This window comes from Gossypium arboreum, unplaced genomic scaffold (genome assembly GCF_025698485.1).
Source record: "Gossypium arboreum isolate Shixiya-1 unplaced genomic scaffold, ASM2569848v2 Contig00206, whole genome shotgun sequence".
In the NCBI taxonomy this organism is placed as follows: domain Eukaryota; kingdom Viridiplantae; phylum Streptophyta; class Magnoliopsida; order Malvales; family Malvaceae; genus Gossypium; species Gossypium arboreum.
Window position 1 is genome coordinate 68,061 of NW_026440323.1, and position 21,810 is coordinate 89,870.

The window sequence follows — 21,810 nt, forward strand, 5'->3', positions numbered from 1 at the left end:
AAAACATAATCACATGAAAATACATACTTTGAGGTAGTATATATGTCATACCAATACATCATGTGCAAACATGTATACACATATAGGTGCAAGGCCGAATCTCAAGGGGTTCATACCCATCCAAACACAAATTTTTACCAATCAAGTAACAAGCATAAATCATGCTCATGAATGCACCATGGCCGAATACATCACAACCATACCCCTTTCAACTTCGGTCATGGTTAAACAAAGAATTCAATGTCCTACTCAAGAATACTAAAAAGAAATTTCAAGAGTAGTCAATCCATCATTACATGCATCATCAACAAGCTTCACATTTAGCATGCAATGGCTTTAACACAATATCACCCTTGGCCAAATACCATTTTCATGGCATAACAAGGATTTGAACCATGGCTAACATGCACATCAAGTTAGCAACCAAAACAAGCATAAATCTCATGACACAACCTCAAACATACCTTAATCTTGATGCAAGTATAGCCAAATCTCCTTCTAGTTCTCTTCTAAACCAAGCATGAAGCAAAAATCCTTCCTTTTCCTTAGTATTTTCGGCCAAAGAAGAGAAAAATGGATGAACAAAATTTTTTCTTTCTTTCTCTACAACTCACGGCAATGGGAGAAGATACCACACTCACACACATTTTTTTCATTCTTTTATCACCCATACACCATTGTTTATTATTTCTCCTAATACACCAACAAAACATGTTTCATGACATGTTTAGCCCATACACCCTTGTCATGGCTGGCCACTTCATGTTGGGGAATTTGACATGCAAATCCCTTATTTTTGCATGCATTATCAACTAGTCATCACACATTTCCCCATCATACTTTCAAAGTTTACTACTAGATCCTTTCTAGTGAAATTCACATTTATAACTCTAAATCGAAACATCAAAATGTCACACATGAATTAACACATATTATAGGCATCAAAATAAATTTTAAATTATTTTTATGCCTTGGTTTTGTGGTCCCGAAACCACATCCCGACTAGGGTTAATTTTGGGCTGTCACAACTCTCCCCACTTAAGAAATTTTCGTCCCGAAAATCTTACCGTAAATAGGGTTGGGTATCGCTCTTTCATAGAGTTCTCGGTTTCCCAAGTAGCTTCTTCTATCCCGTGTTTGAGCCATAACACTTTCACTAGCGGAACCCGCATGTTTCGCAACTCTTTCACTTCACGTGATAGGATACGAATCGGTTCTTCCTCATAACTCATATTGGCTTGAATTTCAACCTCGATGGACTAATCACGTGCGATGGATCGGATCTATAGCGTCGAAGCATCGAAACATGAAAGACATCGTGAATCTTTTCGAGTTCGGGGCAAAATCAAACGATATGCAATCGGACCGACTTCGCTTCGGATATCTCATATGGCCCAATGAACCTCGGGCTTAACTTGCCCTTACTACCGAATCGAGTATCTTTTTCCAAGGCGAAACCTTGAGAAACACTTTATCTCCCACCTGATACTCGATGTCTTTTCGTTTCAGATCCGCGTACGACTTCTGACGATCGGAGGCTATCTTTAGACTTTCACGGATCACTTTCTATTCAGCATCTTTAATCAAATCCACCCCGAAAATTTTGCTTTCACCGAGCTCAGTCCAAAACAATGGTGTACGGCATTTACGACCGTACAAAGCCTCGTGAGGAGCCATCTTAATACTTGATTGAAAACTATTGTTGTGGCGAATTCAATCAAAGGAAAATACCGTTCCCATGAACCATCGAACTCGAGGATGCAACATCTCAACATATCCTCAAGTATTTGAATTATCCGCTCGGATTGACCATCGGTTTGGGGGTGAAAGGCGGTCTTTGAAATGCAACTTGGTACCCAAAGCTTCTTACAACTTCTTCCAAAATCGCGAGGTAAATCTCGGATCTCTATCCAAACACGATGGAAATAGGCACCCGTGTAATCTCACAATCGAGAAGCGTACAATTGGCTAGTTTGTCCATTGAAAAATCCGTACGTACGGGGACAAAGTGAGCCGACTTAGTCAATCTATCTACAACGACCCAAATCGCATCTTTCTTACTTGCTGACAATGGCAGTCCGGATACAAAGTCCATTGTGACTCGATCCCATTTCCACTCGGGTATCGTGATCGGCTGAAGTAATCCTGAAGGCACTTGATGTTCCGCTTTCACTTGTTGACATATTAAACATCTCGAAACAAAGTCGGAGATGTCTCGTTTCATACCATGTCACCAAAACCGACGTTTCAAATCGTTGTGCATCTTCGTACTCCCCGGGTGGATTGCCATTCGGCTTCAATGGGCTTCGTTCAGAATTATCGAAATAAGTTTCGAATTCTTTGGAACACACAGATGACTTTTGAACCTCAAACAATCGTCATCATCGATTTGAAACTCCGATTCCTTGTTGAACACACTTTCCCGTTTTGCAACCAACTCATCGTCGACTTTCGAGCTTCACAAATTTGATGTATCAATAATGGTTTGGCTTTCAATTCAGCTACTAACACATTGTCGGATCGAACGGACAAGTGCACGTTCATCGCTCGTAAAGCGAATAATGATTTACGACTCAAGGCATCCGCAACCACATTCGCCTTACCCGGGTGATAGTCAATGACCAGCTCATAATCCTTTAACAGCTCGAGCCAACGTCTTTGTCGCAAATTTAAGTCTCTTTGAGTCATCAAATATTTGAGACTTTTGTGATCCGAATACACATGGCACTTCTCACCAAATAAGTAATGTCGCCATATCTTTAAGGCGAATACAATGGCGACCAATTCGAGATCATGGGTGGGATAATTTTCTCGTGTGGTTTTAATTGCCTCGACGCGCAGGCCACAACTCGACCTTCTTGCATCAATACGCAACCTAACCCGAGTAGGAGGCGTCACTATAGATGACAAACTCTTTGCGATTCGGGTTGCACTAGAATTGGGGCTTCGATCAAATAAGTTTTAGTTGATCGAAACTTTTTCGACATTTCTCCGTCCATTCGAACTTAACATCCTTTTGGAGTAACCGTCATTGGCGTGGCTATGGTTGAGAAACCTTTACAAATCGTCGGCAATAACAAGCAAGCCCCAAAAGCTCGAACCTCGATAATATTTCTCGGAGGCTTCCAATTAAGTATGGCTGAAATTTTATTGGTCGACTCGAATACCGATCTGAGATACCACATGACCCAAGAAGCTAACCTCCTCAACCGAACTCACACTTGTGAACTTAGCATATAGTTGCTTATCCGTAAAATTCGCAACACTATCCTCAGGTGTTCAGCGTGTTCGGTCTCATTTTGCGAGTAGACCAAAATGTCATCAATGAAGACAACTACGAACCGATCCAAATATGGTCTGAAGATCCGATTCATCAAATCCATAAATACCGCAGGGGCATTAGTAAGCCCAAACGGCATCACTAGGAACTCGTAGTGACCATATCTCGTTCTGAAGGCAGTTTTGGGTACGTCCGAATCTCGAATTCGCAAATGATAATAGCCCGATCTCAAATCTATTTTTGAGAACACTGAGGCTCCCTTCAATTGATCGAACAATTAGTCGATACGCGGTAACGGATATTTGTTCTTTATCGTCGCTTTATTAAGCTGACGATAGTCGATGCACAGCCTCATGGTTCCATCCTTCTTTTTCACAAACAACACTGGTGCACCCCAAGGTGAAAAACTCGGGCGAGCAAAACCTCTATCCACCAATTCTTGCAACTGAGCTTTCAACTCCTTTAATTCCGTTGGTGCCATACGATCACGGAGCTATCGAAATTGGAGTGGTACCGGTACCAATTCGATGCCAAACTCTATTTCCCAAACAGGTGGTAAACCCGGCAATTCTTCAGGGAAAACATCCGGGTATTCACAAACCACGGGCACAGATTCGGGTTTCTTTTCTGACTCCTTGTCATCGAGCACATACGCAAGGTATGCTTCACACCCTTTCTTACGTATTTACGAGCCAACATTGCGATATTACGGTGGCAATCCCTTTAAGTCCGTAGACTCAACCCAAATTATCTCGTTATTCGTGCACCTCAGATCGGTAGTCTTGCTTTTGCAATTTACAACCGCATCGTGCATGGTCAACCAATACAAACCAAGAATAACGTCGAATTCGTCGAACGACAAAAGCATCAAGTCCGCCGGAAAACAAGAACCTCGGAATACTAGGGGACTTTTCTTACACACTTTGTTGACAAGCACGTAATGACCCAAGGGGTTTGACACCCGAATTACAAACTCGATGAGACTCAATAGGCAAAGTCTTCTTTGGGCGCTAAGGTTTCACATATATAAGAATGAGTAGAACCGGGGTCAATCAAAGCAATCACATTAGTATCGAAAAGAGTGAAAGTACGGTAATAACATCCGGTGAGGCAGCATCCTCGGCGTCGGCGTATGGCATAAGTCCTAGCAGAGCACGAGCCTCGGATCGATGGTAGCATCTCTAGATCCTCTCGACCGCCACTAGCATTGCCCGTATTTCTAGGTGGCCTACCTCGGGTTGTGGTAGCACCACGGTTCCCACTTTGATTTACGTTTTGTTCGGATAAGCTCGGGCAATCTTTAATGAAATGATCGGTGATCCGCACTTGTAACGAGAGCGGTCACAGAATCTACAACTCCGAATGTCATTTGCCACCATATTGGCACCGTTTCATCTTGACGATCATTGCCAACACTTGGCGATTGAAGTGACTCGCGTGCCCATAGGGGTCGATCGCGGTCTCGTCTAGAAAAGCCCAAAGTGTCTCTAGACCGCCTAAGCCATCTCTAAATTTCTTTGATGACTGTGGGGAGGATTCCCGAAGACCTCTTCTGAAACTCCCTTGCTCCCACTTCACTTTTCTTTTCTCCATCTTGAGCTCCTCGGCTTTACACTTTCGCTCGACAAGAGCCACAAACTCTCGATTTCAAAATGCCAACATACACTTTATATCATCATTCAGTCCATCCTCGAAGCGTTTACACATAATAGCTTCGGACGAAATACATTCCCGGGCGTACCTACTAAGTCTAACAAATTTTCGCTCATAGTCGATGGCTGACATAGAGCCTTGCTTGAGATCAAGAAATTCCTTTCGTTTTTGGTCGATGAATCTCTGACTGATATACTTCTTTCGGAACTCGGTTAGAAAGAACTCCCAAGTTACTTGCTCTCTAGGCACAATAGAAGTCAGAGTACTCCACCAATAGTAGGCGGAATCGCGTAGCAAGGAGATAGTACACTTTAAACATTCATCGGGTGTACAAGATAGCTCATCGAGCACCCGGATAGTGTTGTCCAACCAAAATTCAGCTTGCTCGGCATCGTTGCTATCCGTAGCTTTAAATTCAGTAGCCCCATGTTTACGAATTCTGTCGACTGGGGGCTTACTTGACCTTATTTGGTCAGTTACCGGAGGTATTGTAGGTGCGGGGGTTGCGTTAGTCGGGAATGGAGGTTGTGGAACAGCCGTGTTAGTTCGAATGTATTGGTTGAACCTATCATTCATCACACTATAAAAGGCTTGCTTAGCCTCATCATTCGGATTGCTAGCAATAGGTTGAGAGTCCGCCGGTGCTGTCCATTGCACGGGAGCAGGGGCCACACTCTCCACATCATCAGCTATTGCTCGGTTGGGATCGGGATCCATTGCTATAAACAATCACAAATTCAGAATGTCAGAAATCACCACACTATCAATTTATCACTTAATGGCATGTATAGCTAGACCCCAAACATATCACGGTAGTCCTAGAATCGACTAAACCGTAGCTCTGATACCAATAAAATTGTAACACCCAGAACCCGAGACCATCGCCGGTGTCGGACACGAGGGGTTAACGAGCCAAGTCCTCTTAAAGCACCGACCAATTTGGCATTTCCAGACACGCTGGAAAACTGCGTCACTGTCGCCTTAAAAATCATATCTCGAGTTTCAAAACTCGGAAACTGATTCCGTAAATTTTCCCTGAATTTAGACTCATATATCCTTCCATGGATTTATTTCTATAATTTTTGGTCAGGCCAATTGGTACAGTTTATTAGTTAAAGTCACCCATGTTACAGAGGTCGACGACACTGACCTTCACGCGTTACAACTTGAATATCTCTCTGTACAGGGCTTTAATACTGGTTCCGTTTGTTTCTAATGAAACTAGACTCAAAAAGGAATCTTCACATATAGGGAATGACTCCTAAAACATTCTGGATAATTTATAGTAAATTTTCAAAGTCGCGACAGGGGACCCAGAAACCGTTCTGGCCCTGTCTCACGAGAACTTTAATATCTCTCGGTATACTATTCATATGATCGTTTCGTTACTTTCACATGAAAATATACTCGTCAAGGTTCGATCGCATAATTTATTCACTATTTAACACCATTCCTACAAATTTTGGTGATTTTTCACATCCACGTCACTGCAGCTGGCAGCCTCTGTTTTTAAGGTAGGCCTTACCTATATTGTAGTTCCCATGGACCAACTATAGTCTAGTCATACTTAGGTCCACATATGATCATATTTAGCCATTCCAATGGCTGATCATGTGACCAACTCTCTCATTCCAAACCATAATCACATCATGAAACCAAATATAATTACAAACCACATATGGTCAAATTCCATACTCCACTTTTACGAACCATTTTCGCATGGCCGCACACATATACATCACAAAGTACTTAAAACAACCGAGGGTAGTCCTATACATGCCATATCCAAAACTCAACTAAAGGAGTACCAAAAGGGCTTTGATAGTGTGGTTGACTTCAACTTCTATGATCCCGAATCCGATTGCTAACGAGCAAAATCTATAAACAGAGAAACAAAGAAACGGAGTAAGCAATTTATGCTTAGTAAGTTTGAGCCATAATATACACACAACCAAAGCATAGCATTCAAGTAGCTAAACAATAGTTCATACACATCTTTGTTTCAATTTCATAACAAACTTTTGTGCACAATTCACTTAATAAGAAATATCATTTCGGCTCAATGGCCACATACAAGGGCACAATTTCGATTGCTTATTACTTCATCCAATCGAATAAAATCTAAGTTCGATACTCGAAAACTTACCTCGGATGTTGTCGAATGATTCGATGGCTATTCGACTACTTTTTCCTTCCCTTTATCGGATTTGGTCCTCTTTGCTCTTGAGCTTAATTTAACAATTAAATTGATTCAATCATTTGAGTATCAAAAGAGGAACTCAAGGCACTTAGCCCACATATATTCACTAGACATTAAAGTCACATAAGTATGGAATTCATGAATCGACTCAACACACAAAGCCTTCAACATGCTTACTCATGGCGAACAACACAACCTCTTAGGTACTCATTCATGGTCGATTATGCATGTTGATGTTGAGGCCAATTATGTGTTTAATACCACACATGAATGGCACACATTTTACTAGCTAATGCTTTACATATTGTAGCTCAATACACATCTATCATTTACTTCATAATCAAAACATAATCACATGAAAATACATACTTTGAGGTAGTATATATGTCATACCAATACATCATGTGCAAACATGTATACACATATAGGTGCAAGGTCAATCTCAAGGGGTTCATACCCATCCAAACACAAATTTTACCAATCAAGTAACAAGCATAAATCATGCTCATGAATGCACCATGGCGAATACATCACAACCATACCCCTTTCAACTTCGGTCATGGTTAAACAAAGAATTCAATGTCCTACTCAAGAATACTAAAAGAAATTTCAAAAGTAGTCAATCCATCATTACATGCATCATCAACAAGCTTCACATTTAGCATGCAATGGCTTTAACACAATATCACCCTTGGCCAAATACCATTTTCATGGCATAACAAGGATTTGAACCATGGCTAACATGCACGTCAAGTTAGCAACCAAAACAAGCATGAATCTCATGACACAACCTCAAACATACCTTAATCTTGATGCAAGTACAGCCAAATCTCCTTCTAGTTCTCTTCTAAACCAAGCATGAAGCAAAAATCCTTCCTTTTTCCTTAGTATTTTCGCCAAAGAAGAAAAATGGATGAACAAAATTTTTTCTTTCTTTCTCTACAACTCACGGCAATGGGAGAAGATACCACACTCACACACATTTTTTTTCATTCTTTTATCACCCATACACCATTGTTTATTATTTCTCCCTAATACACCAACAAAACATGTTTCATGACATGTTTAGCCCATACACCCTTGTCATGGCCGGCCACTTCATGTTGGGGGGGAAATTTAACATGCAAATCCCTTATTTTTGCATGCATTATCAACTAGTCATCACACATTTCCCCATCATACTTTCAAAGTTTACTACTAGATCCTTTCTAGTGAAATTCACATTTATAACTCTAAATCGAAACATCAAAAATGTCACATGAATTAACACATATTATAGGCATCAAAATAAATTTTAAATTATTTTTATGCCTTGGTTTTGTGGTCCCGAAACCACATCCCGACTAGGGTCAATTTTGGGCTGTCACATCTTTCATGAATTTTCATAAACTCTATCGTATCTTAAAATATTTGCGTACGTAAAAGAACTTTCAAAGTTATTTTAATTTACTCGATAATTGAAAGTAATATATATTTTAAATCAATTCTATCGTATATAGATTTCAGTAGAAAGTTTTTTTTTCCCTTTATTTTATAGAAATGATAGACCACTGGGTTTTTATAAGAGAAGGAATTGTTGGTTTTGAGAATTTTACACTGGGCCTTTACAAAGCACATCTTAACGACGATGACATGAACTACCAAGACAAAGAAAGACCTGCTTTTGTTTTCAGTGTAATGAAACGCATAAAAAATCAAACCGTTATAACCTAAAATCCAAACCCTACAGGGATTTTTTATTTTATTTTCCTAAACTTTTCTGTCCTTTTGTTATATTGAAAAATTCGAAACCAATTAGGGAAGAACAAATGCCGCCCAAGTGCCCATATTTCACCTTTTATACAATAAAACCCCAATAGCTAAGCCACCTACCTAGTGGATTTGACACTTGGCTCAGTTGGCGAAGTAGTACAAAATTCATTATTTAAAATTTGCAAAGTATATTTTCCATCGAAATCCGAGGTTACTGACATTGCAAAATTACTAAAAACTACTAATTACATATGTTTGAATGTTTATAAACTTTATTATTTGATATAAAGTTGTTTGAATTATTTAAGTTTTTTTAATTTATGAAACTCTACCAACTGATGATTATATTGTGTAGATGTATTTTTTTCACATTTGCACCTATCTTGTTTTTCTCTGAACCATTTTTTTTTACAAACGAGAGGAGTTAACCCCCTATTCAATTATCCCTTTTTCCACACATTTGAATAATATGGGGACTAGGTTACCCTATTTTAATTTGAGATGGACTGAATTGCTCGTGTCCTAACATTTTATTGACGTAAATAGTCAATTTCGTCATTAATTGCCCTTTTTTGCACACTCTCTTATAGTACATGGACTAAATAGGTCTTGACTCTGTTGTACAAGGACCTCCTGTGTTAGAATTAAGTGACCCAAATTCTTATTTAAATAAAATACGATGGAAAATAAAATAAAAGTAAAATCCATATAGAACTAGACTTCTTTTATTTTATTTTAGAATAAGGTTTTTAAACCTTATTAAACTCCATCTATTTTATATTGATTAGGATAAGGTGTTTCAATCCTACTAGAATATGGCTTTGCAAGCCTATAAATAGACATAGTCTATTCCTCTTGTATTTGAGTAAAAATTTTTCGACATAGTGAATTTTCTTCTCCTCCCTCGTGGTTTTTTTTCGAAAGGGTTTCACGTAAAATTTATGTGTTCTTTATTTTTATTTATTTTATTCTATTTTATTTTTCACAAATTGGTATCGAGCTTAGGGTTATTCATCTCGATCACGGTAATGGCGTCTTTGAAGTATGAAATTCATTGTTGGATCACAACACCGATTTGCGTTGTGGCAAATTAAGATGCAAGCGATTCTTGCAGATGGATCTAGAGGATGCCCCGCTAGGATAGATAAGATGCCTTCGATATTAACAGATGAAGAGAAGAAGCGTAAGGATCGAAAGGCATTAACACAATTACATCGCATTTGTCAAACGAAATTTTGCGGGATGTGATGAAAGAGAAAACCGCCATTGCATTATGGAAGAGGCTAGAACAAATATGTATGTCGAAAACTCTAACAAGCAAGTTGCATATGAAGCGGCGTCTTTATGCTCATCGTTTGGAGGAAGGTGCGTCGTACACGAACACTTAAATGTGTTTAAAGAAATTCTCTCAAACTTGGAGGCCATGGAGGTTCAAGTATGATAAGGAAGATCTAGGGTTGATTCTACTTTGTTCGTTGCCCGTCTTATTCAACCTTTAGAGACACGATTTTATATAGCCATGAGTCTCTCACGGTTGATGAGGTTTATGATTCTTTAACCTCGTATGATAAGATGAAGCATCTTGTGGTTAAACCCAACTCTCAGGGAGAGGGTCTCATTGTTCGTGGGAGACAAGACCGGAATGTTGATGATGATCGTGGTAGAACACAGGAACGGAATCCTCGTGGTAAATCTAAGGGTAGATCGAAATCTTCAAACAGAGGTAAAACTTGTAACTTCTGCAAGAAGAAAGGGCACATTAAATCTGAGTGCTATAAGCTACAAAATAAGATTAAAAGGAGGTGCGAATCAAAAGGAAAACAGACCGTAAAATTTCGGTGAAGGCGATGTTGTAGAAGACTACAAGAATGGTGAACTTCTAGTTGCTTCATCAATGATTCTAAAGTAAGCGAGAGTGGATACTTGATTCAGTCTGTACCTTCCACATGAGTCCCAATCGGGATTGGTTTACAACTTATGAAACGAAGATCTCAAGGTGTTGTTTTGATGGGAAATAATGCTTCATGTAAAATCGCAGTGTTGGAACAATTAAAGTTAAGATGTTTGATGGAGTTGTCGAACACCGAGTGACGTGCGGCATGTTCCGAATTGAAAAGAAATTTAATTTCGTTGAGTACTCTTGATTCAAAAGGTATGAGATACGGTGAAAGTGGGGTTTTAAAGATTTCAAAGGGTCCCTTGTTGTGATGAAAGGGCAAAGAAAGATTGCCAAGTTATATGTTTTCTGTGGTTCTCATTATTATCGGTGATGCAATTGCCGCTTCCTCTTCCTTGTCGATGATGATATTACTAAACTTTGGCATATGCGCCTAGGGCATATGAGTGAGAATGGCATGGCGTAATTAAGCAAAGAGGACTTCTTAATGGACAAGGAATTTGCAAACTGAATTTCGTGAGCACCGTGTTTTGGGAAGCAAAGAGAGTTCGATTCACTAGAGGAATCCATAACACGAAGGAAACGTTGGAGTATATCCATTCGATCTGGGGCCGTCGAGTGCCTTGAGAGGTGGAGCTAATTATATGCTAACCTTTATTGATGATTTTTCCGAAAAGTTTGGGCGTTCTTCCGAAGCGAAAAGCGATGTGTTTTCCACATTTAAGTCTTGGAAAATTATGATTGAAAAAGCAGACGGAAAAGCAGATAAAATACCTCTGCATGCAGACAATGGCTTAGAGTTCGCTACGATGAGTTTAATAGATTGTGCAAGTCGAAGGATCATGAGACACTTGACGATTCGTCATACTCCACAAAAAAGCGGCGTTGCGAGCGAATGAACGAGCGATCATGGAGAAGGTTCGATGTATGTTGTCAAATGCCAACTTATCAAGTCATTTTGGGCGTAGCGTTTCATTGCATGTTTTTGATCAACCGATCTCCATCCGCTGCCATTGAGAAAAAGACTCCACAAGAGGTATGGTCCGTAATCCCGCTAATTATTCCGATTTAAAGATTTTTGGGTGTCTGCGTATGCTCATGTTGATAATGGAAAATTGGAACCGAGATCCATTAAATGCGTTTTCTTGGTTATAAAGCGGTGTAAAAGGCTATAAGTTATGGTGTCTGAAAATAGAAAAGTTGTGATTAGCAGAGATGTTGTTTTTGATGAAACCGCTATGCTACCTAACTTATCTCTTAAAGACTCTTCCAATAAAGAAAACCAAAAGCGGTGGAGCATCGAGTTATCTGTAATCAACTCCTCAAGCCAAGACAAAATTGAGAATAGAGTTGCTTCTTCACCGCAATACTCTATCGCCAAAAACAGGACAAGAAGAGAAATTAAACCTCTAAAGAAGTATGCCGAGGTTGATCTAGTTGCTTATGCTTTAAATGTGGGTGAAGATATAGATGCGAATCAAGAGCCATTTAATTATTTCGAGGCGATTAGTGTGAAGACTCGAGAAAAGTGGATGTTTGCTATGCAAGAGGAGATGGAATCACTCCACAAAAAGCAGAACATGGGATCTTGTAAAACTTCCTAAAGGTAAAAAGGCATTCGTTGTAAATGGGTGTTTAAAAGAAAGAAGGGACTCGGAGTTGAAGAACCCGGATATAAAGCAAGGCTTGTTGCAAAGGGTTACTGATCAAATTCCAGAGTGGACTTCACATGATGTGTTCTCTCCGGTTGTTAAGCATAGTTCGATTCGAGCTTTGCTTGGTATTGTGGCTATGCATGATTTGGAGCTTGAGCGTTAGATGTAAAACTGCATTTTGCATGGAGAACTTGAGGAAGATATTTACATGCAACAACGAGAGGGTTTTATAGTCTCGAAAAAGAGGACTATGTTTGCTTGTGAAAAAGTCCCTTTACGGTTTGAAACAAATCACCAAGACAATTGGTACAAGAGGTTTGATTCCTTTATGACTTCTCATGATTTCAAAAGAAGTAGTTTTGACAGTTGTGTCTACTTTAAGAAAAAAAAGTGATGGTTCATTTGTGTATCTACTTCTTTATGTTGATGACATGTTGATAGCAAAGAAAAGATAAAGAGAGATAAGAAAGGTTAAAGCCCAACTAAGTGAAGAATTTGAGATGAAAGATTTAGGACCAAAAAGAAGATACTTGGTATGGAGATTCTCGAGATAGAAAAGCAAGTAAATTGTACCTAAGTCGGAAGGGTACATTGAGAAAGTTCTTTGCGGTGTTCAATATGCAGAGTGCTAAGCTCGTTAGTACTCCTTTAGCGCCCATTTCAGACTTTCATCGGCCTTATCTCCTCAATCGATAATGAGATTGAGTACATGTCACATGTTCCATACTCTAGTGCGAGAGGATCTCTCATGTATGCTATGGTTTGTTCACGCCCGATTTATCATATGCAATCGGTGCGCTTAGCGATACATGGCGAATCTCGTAAAGAACACCGGAAAGTAGTTCGATGGATTTTAAGATACTTACGAGGCACTACTAATGTTTGCTTACGGTTTGGAAGAACTAAAGATGGAGTTATAGGGTATGTTGATGCTGATTTTCTTTGGAGACCTTGATAGAAGAAGATCTCTCACAAAGTTACGTCTTTACAATCGGAGGTTGTGCAATTAGTTGGAAAGCCACTTTGCAAACTACGATCGCTTTGTCTACCACCGAAAGCCGAGTACATGGCGATTCATGAGGCTTGTAAAGAAGCTATTTGGTTGAAGGACTATTTAGTGAACTCAATGAAGACCTTCAAATCAGCACAAGATTTTGTGACAATCAGTGCCATCTTTCTTACAAAAGATCAAATGTTTCATGAGAGAACAAAACACATTGATATTCGGTATCATTTTGTTCGTGATATTATTGCTCGTGGTGATATTGTTGTGAGCAAAATTAGCACTCATGAAAATCCTGCAGATATGATGACTAAGTCACTTCCTATAACCAAGTTTGAGCATTGCTTAGACTTGGTTGGTGTTCATTGTTGAAGTTAAACCCTTAAGGGGTTTTTGGAAGAGGTGAAGAACTTGTTTATTGAAAGTTCGCGATGAAGAACTTGTTCATTGAGAATTTGTGTCAAGGTGGAGATTGTTAGAATTAAGTGACCCAAATTCTTATTTAAATAAAATACGATGGAAAATAAAATAAAAGTAAAATCCATATAGAACTAGACTTCTTTTATTTTATTTTAGAATAAGGTTTTAAACCTTATTAAACTCCATCTATTTTATATTGATTAGGATAAGGTGTTTCAATCCTACTAGAATATGGCTTTGCAAGCCTATAAATAGACATAGTCTATTCCTCTTGTATTTGAGAAAAAATTTTTCGACATAGTGAATTTTCTTCTCCTCTGCCCGTGGTTTTTTTCCCGAAAGGGTTTCCACGTAAAATTTATGTGTTCTTTATTTTTATTTATTTTATTCTATTTTATTTTTCACATCCTGTGTTATTTTTCCCTACTAACTAAAAGAAGTAAAAGAGGAAGTATCATATACAGAAAACAAGAATAAATGAACAAAACAAGCCGTGGGAAAGTTATGAACGAATTGGCTACTCAAATTAGGCATCCAAGGCACGAGTGGAAAGAGTACTCAAATCCCACAAAATCAGAATGAAGAGGTTGAAGTAGAACAATTTCAATCTTCAACAAGGATAGGCCTATACCGGTTCCACAACCCCTGCATAAAAGAGGCGTTTGTTATCCTTAATAAAGTTTCTTTTCGCCAAACATTGAAAAGGAATATTATTTTCTTCAAATAGCTTTCATTTAATTCTTATTTTTTGTTATGTTGTAATATTTGGAAAAAAAAAAAAGGTATTTCTAAGGTAACTAAATGAGTTTCGATTAATTGTATTACATTTTATTGTGTTCATCTTTATCTTTAACACATGTAAGACACTGTCTTTAAATTTGAAATTGCACTAGGAAACTTGTGACAGAAGATGTAGGGAAATGATGTAGATGGAAAAAACAAACTTTGGAAACACGCCGAATCTAATATAAAAGCGACAGTGAGTGATTTATTCCCAGTGGATTTTTTTGTCCATGCAAAATATAGTAAGAAATGAATTGAGATAAAGGTAGAAAAATCGAGGGATACTAAAATCTAAAAATTCGTACATAACTAAGAACAATAGTAACAACTGGAAAAATAAGTTAGAAATTATTGTCACATTCTAAAAGTTCAAGCAGGGTTTAAAGGTATTACATTTTAGATAAAGTAATGATGTAATTTAAGCACAGGCAGGGGCTTGAAAGTCTCTGATGGTTACATAGACTATGGAATGAGCTGCAATAGAGATGGGCGTGGAAGCATTGACAAGCTTTGGTTCCATCGTCGGAATGTCGAATGTTTCTGTTGGGACCATTGGAACGTCATTTAGCAACACGATTTGACCTTGTATATTTCCAGCTAACGCAGCCAAATGATACTCCTCTCTATCCTTGGAACCTCTAAATTCAGGCTTCGCAACATCCGTGGATCTCGAATTACGACTCTGGTGCTCATAATTTGAAAGGGTGACGTTGAACGAGCTATCTTTCGACAAGTTAATAAAAATTATAGAAATCCCAGGCTACAAGAGAGAAAATGATGCTAATAACATTTAATAAAAGTAAATAATTTTATAAACGAAAAGTTCGTTCTATCAAAGTTGGCTTACCTTTTTCTTCGCACAGTGAGCATATACACGCAAATTTGGGTTAGACTCTTGAGTTACGGCAAGTACAGTACTTCCCATAAGCCGGTGCCATAGAAGTGCACTAGAAACGAAACAAATTAATAAAATGAATTATGTTGGTTGCTGTAGGGAAAAAAAGAAACGATAAGGCTTACACTATCTGTGTGAAGATACGGACCCATAGTAATCTGGATTGGGAATAGATGTTGTAGTATTAAGTAAAGCATAATTTCCACCGATTAGAGTTTGCCTGCAGAAGACCTTGTGATTGTAGGTTGAAGCCATTCCCAATTGATCAAGATACCTGTTAAGGGAGAAAAGTTCAACCTCGTGTTTTATTCTACACAAAGAAAAGGTAGAGGTAGAAGAAAAGGAGAAAAATATTACCAAAATCCATCAGCAAAGGTTGGGGACAAATCTTTAGCACCGCCGTGAAGAGCTCACTTGATTCGAAACCCAAGCTCCCCATTGCGGTTTAAACTTGTTGACAATATTCAAAACATCTTTATAGGTTTGGGCAACCTGATTTAAGTAAGATGGATCTTGAATCTTGGTAATCATGTTTGGATCATCACCGCATATGCATCCATGGAATTAAGAAACCCGACCCTACTAGTAATAAGTAAGCCTCTAAAAACTCTTCAATGAACACTGAATTGAGACATATTTGGATACCAGGTCCAAGATTATAGATATGGTGTGTAACTCCATCAACAACATCATGTCCTGAAACTTCTAGGAAGGAATTAAACCATTTCTCATCATAATAGCCACTAGGACCTAAAACCTTTGGTTGAGTTTTGGGATCTGGGTGTAATTCTTTCACTAGATTCTTAAGTACTACTATGTCTTTTCCATATTGTTCAGCCTCAACGCTTGCACCCATCCCAGCTCCGGAGAGTTGATTTCCTGAAATAATAAATTGATTAAAATACAATTTGAAAAGTATAATGAAAAATAATCTCATGCAGAGCTTCGGGAAAACAAATTTAGTTACCAAATTCATAAGAATCAACTTTGTATCCCTTAGAAATAGTATACTTCATGAAATCCCTTGCATTTTGCGATTTCCAATCGCCAACCCAAAGACCCTTTTCGATTTGTGACTGATTTCTTCCGAGAAGAGCATTCAACCCGAACGTAACCTTTACTCTTCAAAATGTCATATCAATAAAGTCAATGTCTTTACTAAGAAAAAAAATGGAATGTTTAATTATTTTTCGGAATAAATAGAAATACCAACCCAGTTTGATTGAAAATTTTATTGAGTTCGTCCCATCTTTCCATGGGAAGGCAGCCCTGAGTGAATCCGAATAAACTATCTTCATTTTTCATGAAATTGGGGCAATTCTTAACTCCTCCTATTCCGTACACCACTTGATCTTGCAACGACCCACCAACTTTGATTCTTAAAGGATTGAATGCTGAAAGTAATTTCAAAAATTAGTCTGAAATTGTGCTTACCAGCTTTGAACCAAGTTTAGTCCAACTCGTTCACACAACCACTCTTACGAGGTGGCTTTTAACAGTATTCGAATCGCAATATTTGCAATCTCATTTGGACTACCATGCATGAATTAATGATAGAGACATGTAATATTATTTACGTAGAACTCACCTTTTATTGCATTTATCCGACCCTTCTTTTTCAAATCCTACGAAAAACATAAAGTACAAGAAAAGTCAAAATTTATGTAAAAGACATTGTTCATACACGCACAATAAAATATTCTTACCAAATATAATAGTCCAGCCTTTCCCCAAGGACATTGATTGTAGTTGCATTTTTAAGTAGGCCACCAATCCAATGTAGCGCATACAAAGTTATCATCTGTTTCACCAATTGATGTTGCTCCTTGAATCACAACGTTCACATTTTGCGTCGACGAAAGCGATATATCGGGAAACAAGGATTGCTAGGTGAATATGCATTTCAAATCCATATCCACGATATCTAGATATTAGGAAAGAGCGGAAGAATTGAGGGTAATGCAATTGTAATCATGCATGCGTTTATATATATGCGTGTATTAAAAGTTTGTTACAATTAGATACGAATTTAAAATTGGTTAGGAAATTTAATCGTGGTAAAGGCATCATCATCATTTTGTTTAAAAGTTACAGTTTTGCAACTGCAACTAATTCCTTTTCAACTACGGTCGAGATAATAATTCCAACTTGTTAGTTGGCAAGGAAATTTCATTTTAAAACCACTTTTGGGCCGTCTACCATTTAAATTCCAAATTAAAGGCTTGTATTGTTTCTTTAGCTTTTATGTCTTGTTGTCCGTATTGTCAATGGAATAGGAATGTGGGTTTTGTCACAAGGAAAATTGTATTTTGAATAATATTTTAACAAGTAAATATTGCATGTTAAGGAAGTATGCGGAGATTATATTATTGCAATAATTAAACCTATCATTAAACTTGAAACTTGAAATTCCGTGTCGACAGTAGTAGCATATTTGAAAAAGTTTCCCACATTTTTTTCTTCGAAAATTTTCCGGAGAGGACCTATCTCCTTTCGCTCCAAAACCCTAAACCTCTTTCATGAATTTTCATAAACTCTATCGTATCTTAAAATATTTGCGTACGTAAAAAAACTTTCAGAGTTATTTTAATTTACTCGATAATTGAAAGTAATATATATTTTAAATCAATACTATCGTATATAGATTTCAGAGAAAGTTTTTTTTCCTTTATTTTATAGAAATGATAGACCACCTTTGGGTTTTTATAAGAGAAGGAATTGTTGGCTTTGAGAATTTTACAGGGCCTTTACAAAGCACATCTTAACGACGATGACATGAACTACCAAGACAAAGAAAGACTTGCTTTTGTTTTCGAGTAATGAAACGCATAAAAAATCAAACCGTTATAACCTAAAATCCAAACCCTATAGGGATTTTTTATTTTATTTTCCTAAACTTTTACGTCCTTTTGTTATATTGAAAATCTGAAACCAATTAGGGAAGAAAAAATGCCGCCTAAGTGCCCATATTTCACCTTTTATACAATAAAACCCCAATAGCTAAGCCACCTACCTAGTGGATTTGACACTTGGCTCGATTAGTTGGCGAAGTAGTACAAAATTCTTTATTTAAAATTTGCAAAGTATATTTTCCATCGAAATTCGAGGTTACTGACATTGCAAAATTACTAAAAACTATTAATTACATATGTTTGAATGTTTATAAACTTTATTATTTGATATAAAGTTGTTTGAATTATTTAAGTTTTTTTAATTTATGAAACTCTACCAACTGATGATTATATTGTGTAGATGTATTTTTTTCACATTTGCACCTATCTTGTTTTTCTCTGAACCATTTTTTTTTACAAACGAGAGGAGTTAACCCCCTATTCAATTATCCCTTTTTCCACACATTTGAATAATATGGGGACTAGGTTACCCTATTTTAATTTGAGATGGACCGAATTGCTCGTGTCCTAACATTTTATTGACGTAAATAGTCAATTTCGTCATTAATTGCCCTTTTTTGCACGCTCTCTTATAGTACATGGACTAAATAGGTCTTGACTCTTTTGTACAAGGACCTCCTGTGTTATTTTTCCCTACTAACAAAAAGAAGTAAAAGAGGAAGTATCATATACAGAAAACAAGAATAAAAGAACAAAACAAGCCGTGGGAAAGTTATGAACGAATTGGCTACTCAAATTAGGCATCCAAGGCACGAGTTAAAAGAGTACTCAAATCCCACAAAATCAGAATGAGGAGGTTGAAGTAGAACAATTTCAATCTTCAACAAGGATAGGCCTATACCAGTTCCACAACGGCTCCAGAAAAAAGAGGGCGTTTGTTATCCTTAATAAAGTTTCTTTTCGCCAAACATTGAAAAGGAATATTATTTTCTTCAAATAGCTTTCATTTAATTCTTATTTTTTGTTATGTTGTAATATTTGGAAAAAAAAAGGTATTTCTAAGGTAACTAAATGAGTTTTGATTAATTGTATTACATTTTATTGTGTTCATCTTTATCATTAACACATGTAAGACACTGTCTTTAAATTTGAAATTGCACTAGGAAACTTGTGACAGAAGATGTAGGGAAATGATGTAGATGGAAAAAACAAACATTGGAAACATGCCGAATCTAATATAAAAGCGACAGTGAGTGATTTATTCCCGGTGGATTTTTTTGTCCATGCAAAATATAGTAAGAAATGAATTGAGATAAAGGTAGAAAAATCGAGGTATACTAAAAACTAAAAATTCGTACATAACTAAGAACAATAGTAACAACTGGAAAAATAAGTTAGAAACTCTTGTCACATTCTAAAAGTTCAAGCAGGGTTTAAAGGTATTACATTTTAGATAAAGTAATGATGTAATTTAAGCACAGGCAGGGGCTTGAAAGTCTCTGATGGTTACATAGACTATGGAATGAGCTGCAATAGAGATGGGCGTGGAAGCATTGACAAGCTTTGGTTCCATCGTCGGAATGTCGAATGTTTCTGTTGGGACCATTGGAACGTCATTTAGCAACACGATTTGACCTTGTATATTTCCAGCTAGCGCAGCCAAATGATACTCCTCTCTATCCTTGGAACCTCTAAATTCAGGCTTCGCAACATCCGTGGATCTCGAATTACGACTCTGGTGCTCGTAATTTGAAAGGGTGACGTTGAACGAGCTATCTTTCGACAAGTTAATAAAAATGATAGAAATCCCAGGCTACAAGAGAGAAAATGATGCTAATAACATTTAATAAAAGTAAATAATTTGATAAACGAAAAGTTCGTTCTATCAAAGTTGGCTTACCTTTTTCTTCGCACAGTGAGCATATACACGCAAATTTGGGTTAGACTCTTGAGTTACGGCAAGTACAGTACTTCCCATAAGCCGGTGCCATAGAAGTGCACTAGAAACGAAACAAATTAATAAGATGAATTATGTTGGTTGCTGTAGGGAAAAAAAGAAACGATAAGGCTTACAATATCTGTGTGAAGATACGGACCCATAGTAATCTGGATTGGGAATAGATGTTGTAGTATTAAGTAAAGCATAATTTCCACCGATTAGAGTTTGCCTGCAGAAGACCTTGTGATTGTAGGTTGAAGCCATTCCCAATTGATCAAGATACCTGTTAAGGGAGAAAAGTTCAACCTCGTGTTTTATTCTACACAAAGAAAAGGTAGAGGTAGAAGAAAAGGAGAGAAAAATATTACCAAAATCCATCAGAAAGGTTGGGGACAAATCTTTAGCACGCCGTGTGAAGAGCTCGCCTTGATTCGAAACCCAAGCTCCCGACTGCGGTTTAAACTTGTTGACAATATTCAAAACACCTTTATAGGTTTGGGCAACCTGATTTAAGTAAGATGGATCTTGAATCTTGGTAATCATGTTTGGATCATCACCTGCATATGCATCCATGGAATTAAGAAACTGACCCTACTAGTAATAAGTAAGCCTCTAAAAACTCTTCAATGAACACTGAATTGAGACATATTTGGATACCAGGTCCAAGATTATAGATATGGTGTGTAACTCCATCAACAACATCATGTCCTGAAACTTCTAGGAAGGAATTAAACCATTTCTCATCATAATAGCCACTAGGACCTAAAACCTTTGGTTGAGTTTTGGGATCTGGGTGTAATTCTTTCACTAGATTCTTAAGTACTACTATGTCTTTTCCATATTGTTCAGCCTCAACGCTTGCACCCATCCCAGCTCCGGAGAGTTGATTTCCTGAAATAATAAATTGATTAAAATACAATTCGAAAAGTATAATGAAAAATAATCTCATGCAGAGCTTCGGGAAAACAAATTTAGTTACCAAATTCATAAGAATCAACTTTGTATCCCTTAGAAATAGTATACTTCATGAAATCCTTGCATTTTGCGATTTCCAATCGCCAACCCAAAGACCCTTTTCGATTTGTGACTGATTTCTTCCGAGAAGAGCATTCAACCTTAACGTAACCTTTACTCTTCAAAATGTCATATCAATAAAGTCAATGTCTTTACTAAGAAAAAAATGGAATGTTTAATTATTTTTGAATAAATAGAAATACCAACCAGTTTGATTGAAAATTTTATTGAGTTCGTCCCATCTTTCCATGGGAAAGCGCACCGAGTGAATCCGAATAAACTATCTTCATTTTTCATGAAATTGGGGCAATTCTTAACTCCTCCTATTCCGTACACCACTTGATCTTGCAACGACCCACCAACTTTGATTCTTAAAGGATTGAATGCTGAAAGTAATTTCAAAAATTAGTCTGAAATTGTGCTTACCGACTTTTGAACCAAGTTTAGTCCAACTCGTTCACACAACC